Source organism: Girardinichthys multiradiatus, chromosome 22 (assembly GCF_021462225.1).
Source record: "Girardinichthys multiradiatus isolate DD_20200921_A chromosome 22, DD_fGirMul_XY1, whole genome shotgun sequence".
In the NCBI taxonomy this organism is placed as follows: Eukaryota; Metazoa; Chordata; class Actinopteri; order Cyprinodontiformes; family Goodeidae; genus Girardinichthys; species Girardinichthys multiradiatus.
In genome coordinates, this window is record NC_061814.1 from 6,547,349 (window position 1) to 6,554,933 (window position 7,585).

The window sequence follows — 7,585 nt, forward strand, 5'->3', positions numbered from 1 at the left end:
GAATTGATGCCCCATGCAGCTATGAGCTGTTGGGTGAACATCTTGCATTTGCTTTGCACCACCCCGACCAGTAGCTAATCTCAAATCTAATTTCGAGGATAGCTGGGTGGCCCACCTATGTTTAGTGGCAGCCAAGTTAACAGTGAACAAGTGAGTAACGGGGTATTGTTTGTATTTACAATATACTTATTACCCAACAAGTACTATGGTGAAAACAACAGTAACAGTTTTAATCTATCACATTTTGTGCCACTGCTTTCTCCCACAGTACGCACTAAACTTATATGTCATAGCCCACTTAAGGACCAAAAACTCGAGCTTCATGGAAGTATAATTTGCCCTGTTCCGCTCTGTGGATCTCAGGCCCCGGCTGGCAAAGGCTACTAGCCTCACCTTGCCCGCACTTGAGAGTGCCCTGCACCCCAACCACAAAAATTTGCATCAACCTCCAGAGTAAACAGGAATGCAAAATATGCCAAAGCCAACACTGGTGTAGTGGTTAGCTTGACTTTCAATGCTTCAAAGCTCTGCTGGCATTCATTGGTCTAACATCTAATGATCCCATGATCAGGCTTTTTGCTAGCCTTGGCGTTACCACACTGAGCTACAGCTCTATATATGAGGGGTTGCTAATTTGGCAAAACAATAACTAGAAAAAACCAAGGAAAGACCGCAGCTCTGAGATCATAGTGGGAGTGCTCATAATTGGCTACAACTGCAATTTTAATGAGGTCTGTTGAGATACCATCACCAGAAATCACATGGCCCAAGGAACATAACTCCTTCTGGAAGAACGAACATTTGCTGAGCTTAACTTTAAAGCCCTCATGTTGAAGTAGGTCCTGCACCACCTTTAATCTCTCCAGATCTTGTTCCACGCTTGAAAAGAACACAACAATGTCATGAAGGTACAACAGTAATGATTGGCACTTTAGGTTCGAAGATCTGCTGCATTAATCTCTGGAAAGTGCTGGGACCATTAGCCCAAAAGGCATCCTGTTCCATTCAAACAAGCCAAATGATGTACAAAAGGCAGGCTTTGACCAATTTGCCTCTGTAACCGGCACTTGCTTACAACGGCTGGCCAGGTCAAGTGTGGAGAACCAGCAAGCACCAGGCAAAGTGTCCAAAGTCGGACTGCTGTCTGTAGTCAATACACATGTGAAGACTCCCATCGCTCTTTCTCACTAACACAATGGGAGATGCATAACGGGCTGCTACTCTCCTGAATTACCTGTAATGAAAGCAACTGTTCCATGTTTCCTTTACCACCTCATATTCAGAGAGGTGAATACACCTATAGCACATGAGAGATAAGCTTTGTACAACCCAGATCTCCTTCATACTTGCATATACAGCCTGAACAGGGATTGTACTTGACACTTGACCAGCTTGATCAGCTTTCACTGCTTCACATATCAAAAAACATAATTAGCTTTGCAAAGCTAAGCCGACAATAAGTCGTCTGCGAACAGATGAGAATGTTACTGTGTGGCTGGCAGCAGCAATACAGGCTGACAGAGGTACTATCACCATAGCTTTGTTGTTCCACAAGAGGTTGAGCAAATTATCTTTTTTAAATAACATATTTAATATTGTTCATCACACCAGAACGTATTAGTTTTGCTAGAAAAATGCTTTAATTTCTCCAAAATTATGATAGTTGAATCATAGGCCACAATTATGTTCTTTTAATATTTACCCTCAATTAATCCATTTTGAGTTAGTTAATTACATTTGGAAAGAAAGGGTTTTGGATAGGTTAGGCATATTAAATGGATAAATAATCATATAATAGGATATAGGTCCTGGGTAAATAATTTGATCCACAAAGGACTTTTATATTAAAGTGGAAATAGTTTTTCACTAAAGTTAAATTGGAGATTAGAGCAGGCTGGTAAAACCCTGTTATGGCCACAGGCATTAAAATAAAGAAACCAAACAGGATATGAACAGGAACATTTAATGCAAACTGTACAAACAGATTATTGTCAATAGGAAAACTCCAAGAGAAAATTGTTACTTAGGAGTTTGGTATTATGTCTGATCCTAACAAACTCTGCAAGCAGCTGAAAATGTCAGAGTTGAATCGTTGTGCATATCATGTGAGTTTGCTTCATATCTATACTTTTAAATTATGTGTTCAGAAATTTTTTGGTAGAAGACTCAATGTTTAATGACCTTTTAATTGTGGTGAATTGACAAAGGAAAAAGAAAAAGAATGAGAAAACAGGGTTTCCTCTAGGATTTGTGGTAGGCTTTTTGTAAGAGTTCTCATATAAATTCTGACTTTATACTTGTAATTTCAAAAAAAAAAATCTCTTAGCCTGGCCGTAATTCTCCGTCATACCTACGAACATAAGTGGTGTGTGAATAAATAAGGTGAGGCATTAATGTAGATCTCTAATGAATTACATGTAGCAGAAACCCTGGAAAAGTACCTCAATGACAGAAATAAATGCAAGTAAATGAATCTAGTTGTTTTATACTCCCAAAAGGCTTTTTGCAGTGTAGGGTACTGAGAAACAAGAATGGTATTCAAGTCTTTGACATGAAATACGGGCTCTATTCTTCATTAATGCGTGTTTTGGATGAACAGCCACAGTGGTGTATGCACTTGTGAAACAGAAGACGTTAATTATTTGGTGAAGAAAATTATTTTTAATATTAAATTAACAGAGAAAAGGATTATACTGGGAAATAGCAATGTTCTGATTTAAGGCAAAATATAGTTTCAAAACATTCGCAATAGAAAAGACAAAACAATGTAATTGTGCAATCTTTTTTTTATTTTTATTAATTAGATTGTTCATTCCATGACTTTGGTGATAAACACAAGTAAAATATATTTCAGTTTTCTGTAGGTAGTATAGAAAACAGTGGTGACATTAGATGCAGTAGTGTAACCGAGTGCATGTGTTAAACTGTTTATGACCTGTCACAGACTGCTGATTTAACAGCAGGTGTTATGGATGGATGATTCTTTGGCCTTTTTCTAATCATCTCTTTGCTGCCCTAATTAAATATACATATGCAGTTATATATATTAAATATATATAACTGCCCTTGTTGCTTATCTGCCGCGCCGCTCACTGCTACAGCTTACACAACATAACTTGATATCACATAAGATGCAACACATAGTCAAAGATAAACTGATACAAGAGGATGACACCCTTTAGGTTCTCATCCTTAGGTGCATGACTACAACCATGGGCTTCATGGACTCAGAGGGGATTGGGAGTGCTGACCGTCTATCAGATGGGCCCCTCAAATCAAGGGTGTAAGAAAGAGGGGGCCGTGATCAGGCTCACTGGATTGACAGAGGATAACCCATAAGTGAAAAAGGTGGCCACCATCTGACCCGATATCCTTTACAGTGATTTCTGTGACTTAATGAATAATGTTGATATTAAAGGAATCAGAATATTTGATTTAATGGTTTAAATGCTGTATCAGATAAGTTAATGACAGATTGATTAAGTGAAATTAGTTAAGCACATGTCATGAATGAAAGTATTAATAGGACCTCGCAGGTTATTTTTGGTTGTGTTCACCTCTCAATAGGTTGATTTTTAGGACATGTGTTAAGTAATAAATGGAGGCTGCTTTAAAGTGAAAAGGTTTCTAATTGTGCTAAACAGGTACATTGTTCTTGATTATGATGAAATATTTTTGACTAAGATCCATTTGATTAAGCCACTAAGTGGCCTGCCTTAATAATGATAATAATAGTAGTTGATAATTACCTCAATTGGGCGTAATCTGCCCCGTATGAACATATGATTTTATATTCCATTTTAAGACTCACCTTTTCAGATTGCTGAACCTGTCAAAGGACGTTTGGGGATGGATGTCGCTCAGAGGGGGACCGAAGATGGACAAAGACAATCAACATCTACATTAACTGATTCACATGATGTTAGACAGAATTTTCTGCTGTGCTTCAGGCTGTTGTCCTTTCTCTCTTTTCTCTAAATCATACACATACAGGTTTGATGGGGTTAGACTTGTCTCCACTAGGTGTATCAACTGTTGCTTAGACACAACCAGGGGTCTACCGGAGAGATGGCGTTCCTCCATGGGGGGGAGGAACCACGTGACAACTGGAAGGAAATTTCCTGGTCATATATAGGTTTAACACACATACAGGGTTGAATGATTGTTTCGGGGGGTGGGTACCCAGTTACAGGTGGTCCACTACCCAGTGCCTAAGGGGTTAACTGATCTAAATTAGTGAGGTGCCTTTAAATGACTCCTCATCAGGGGGGGTTGTTAGGAATAACCTTTATTAATATTATTCATAGCTGTTTTTCCCATTTAAACTATAGTGAAATAAAGTATAAGTTTTAATGTTTCCCTTTTGTTACAATAGGATAAGAATGCTCATCGACGCAAAGATAAATGGCCCAAAGTTTGTCATAAATGACCTGAGGCTGGGGCACTGAGGTTGATAATGGAGCAGCTGGTATAACTGGTTTGATTAGAAACCTACAGCACACTTAGATTAAGAATGGACACCCACTACTACACAATCTAACAGATAGACACCACAATGGTGACACATAGTCTACTGATAATCACTGAGGGAGGGCACATCCATTGCATTGGAGTGCCAGATATAAAACTACATGTGACCTTCTATCGAGGCTCTTTGTCATCATCTAACAGACGGCAACGATCTGAGACGGGAGCCTCAGCGCTGATCTCTGTAATCATTCCTCTGCCTAATTTAGATTAAAGGGGCTAAAAGTTAGAAACTGGTTGAGAGTCGTTCATTTAAGAGTCTTTAGATAAAGTGTGTGATCGCTTCTGGGGTTCCAGTACCGGAGGAGCTCAGAGGCGTCTGATCGCCAACAGGGTGCGGTAGCTCGGACAAACACAGACTATTCATAACTTAGATCATACTAAATGTTCCAATATTTGGAAGTTTTCTAATTTTACTCATAATTTTATTTGTAGCAGAGTAAAACTTGAATGGCGACACTTGAGTTTGATTGTTTGTGGTAAAATCAGATAAACTAGTCAAAATGATTCAGATTCTTAACATGATGGATTTTACAAAGGGGATTTCATGCCAAATGTTCTTGAAACTGATTTAAGAATATTGTGAAATGGAGTTTAAACGAAAATTCAGAATGAAAGACTCACCTTCACCGCCTCCATCTTCCAATGATTCTTCTGTGTGTCTCCAGGCCTTCCAATCAGCATCCTGTCCGTCTGATTCTCCATCCAATCACCTTCCGACGCCTAGTTTTTGAAGGACCTTCAGCTGTGTTCATCTTCGCTTGTCAGCTGAGCTCATCCCTCCTCCACCCCACCTCCACCATCTTCCTTCACATCTACTCCTGGCTTCCTCGCTCCCTGGCCGCCAATCCACCACCAGTGTCATTAGAACCCCTCAGTGTTGTTCCATTCTTCTTTGTTTAGTCTTAGAGTAATGGTTTCTCAGCCTTCTGCTTGCAGCTGTGTGAGATGATATGTATGCCACACTGTTAAGATTATGTCTAGGACAACAGGTCTCATGAGAGGCACCTCGAAAACTGTTGTAGCTTATAGGAGAACTTTTGCTTTGTCTAGGCAGAACGATTTGGCAGCACTACTGAGCATATCTCCAATGCTGTAAAAAATCCTTCTCTCTTGCAAAATTAAAATAAAGCTGATTCTGAGTGACAATCAACGGTTTGTGTCTTGGCAAAAACAAATTTTTCTACAACAAATGGCGACAAGGATGGGATTCCTTGACTGGGTTCTTCCAAGGACATCGGCAGGAGTGTCTGATCATCCTGGGAAAAGCGTCCCTGCTTCAAACCCTTTTAGTGTTAAGGGGAGGAGGACTGCTGACTTGGTGTTCTTGGAGACTCAGCACTGGAATCCAAAAGAACCAGGTTTTTTTTTTCTTCCAGAGACGGTGAGAAACAATGAATCAGCATAATTGAATTAATTATCATCAATATTAATTTGGTTAATAGTAATTTGATAATTATAACCAAAGGCCTATAAATTAAATTGCAAAATATTAAAATAAAAAAGCAGAAATAGAGAAAATAATAAAAGGGTTAATAATAATAAGGACTTCTTAATTTTTAACTAAAAGGTTAAAACTAACAGTTTCCTACTGGGGACAAAGGGGATCTGGGATTTGTCCCGCCTTGGAACAGGAGCGAGGTGTCAGACCTCCCTGGCGCGGTTGATGCTACGCTGTGCGCGGGTGAACAGTGATTCACCAGAAGAGACCCCTCCCTGTACGGTTGAGTGAGGCTCCCCTAACCAGTAAGTTAGGGGGAAGGCGATTAGGGTGCCATAAAGCTCTAAACCTTTGTGGAGACGTCTGCAGGTGTTAAAGGAATATTCCCCCCATTACCAGTAAGTAAAGGGTGTGGCAAGGCTGTCAGTATGGGACAGCGGTTCAGTTCTAAGGGATTACCTCCTCCTCCTCAGGGAGAAACGTGTGAAAAAATAAGGACCACAACGCACCAAGTGCATCAATGTATGGGTTAAAACGTTTGCAGCTCTACAATATTAAAAAGGACTGAGGAAGCGACAAAAGAGAAAATAGGGGGGAAAAAAAGACAATGAATGACAGGGATGTGAAAAACTAACTGACTGACTGACAATACTCCTGTTTGTGCAAAATCTGAACCATGTACTAAACCTTTTTCTCTGCCTCTTACACACATACACACACACACACATGGGGATTTGAGCGCTCCCTGGACATTAGACACCTGCCCTCCCCACGGCTTCACTCCACCAGAGACGCTTCTTCAGCATGACCTGAAAGGGAGAGGTCCTGCCTGCCTGCTGCAGATGACAGCGTGAAAGTTTCCACCAGAACAAAACTCAGAAGAAGTCTGGTAAAAAGCCCAAAACCCACTGAGATGGGCAACAATCCATGCTGTTTGCCAGAGCCAGAAGAGCGTTACACTGGACTCATCTTGAGAGCACATCTTATGCAGACAGAGGAGAAACAGGCTGGAACAAAGTTTTCCCTCCCTCCTGAAGAAGTTAAAGTGCACAATGATCACCTGCACTGTTGTATTGCTCTTGCATCTTATACTGCTCTATATTTACTCTCACTCACTTAAAACTGTGCACATATATTTATATTATATTGTAGATATGTTTATACTGTTTAATTTGTACTGTATTGCACCGACTACGCCAAAACAAATTCCTTGTATGTCCAAAAACGTACTTGGCAATAAAGCTTTTCTGATTCTGATTCTGATTCAAATGTCCACCAACAGGCTAGGGGAGGGCCTGGGTTTTTGGACTGATAGGGGACTGTATGCCACAAAAGTCCGACTCTGGAGCGGTCAAGAAACTGAGGGGGGTTAACGTACAAACACACACACATTTGCAAATATCTTTTCTGTTTTTCTGCAATGAAGAAAGCTTATTAACTGCAGCTGATGTGATTTTGACGTTGACAGACGCAACAAGAGATTAAATATTATTCCTGTGTTAAAGAGATTCTTTTCCAAAAGTCATAAAGAAATTGTTTTAGAGAAACAAGTTCTCTCTCTCATCATGGTAGATTCAGGGTCAAATATTGCTACTAAAAGTCCTTAAAAGAAAGAGG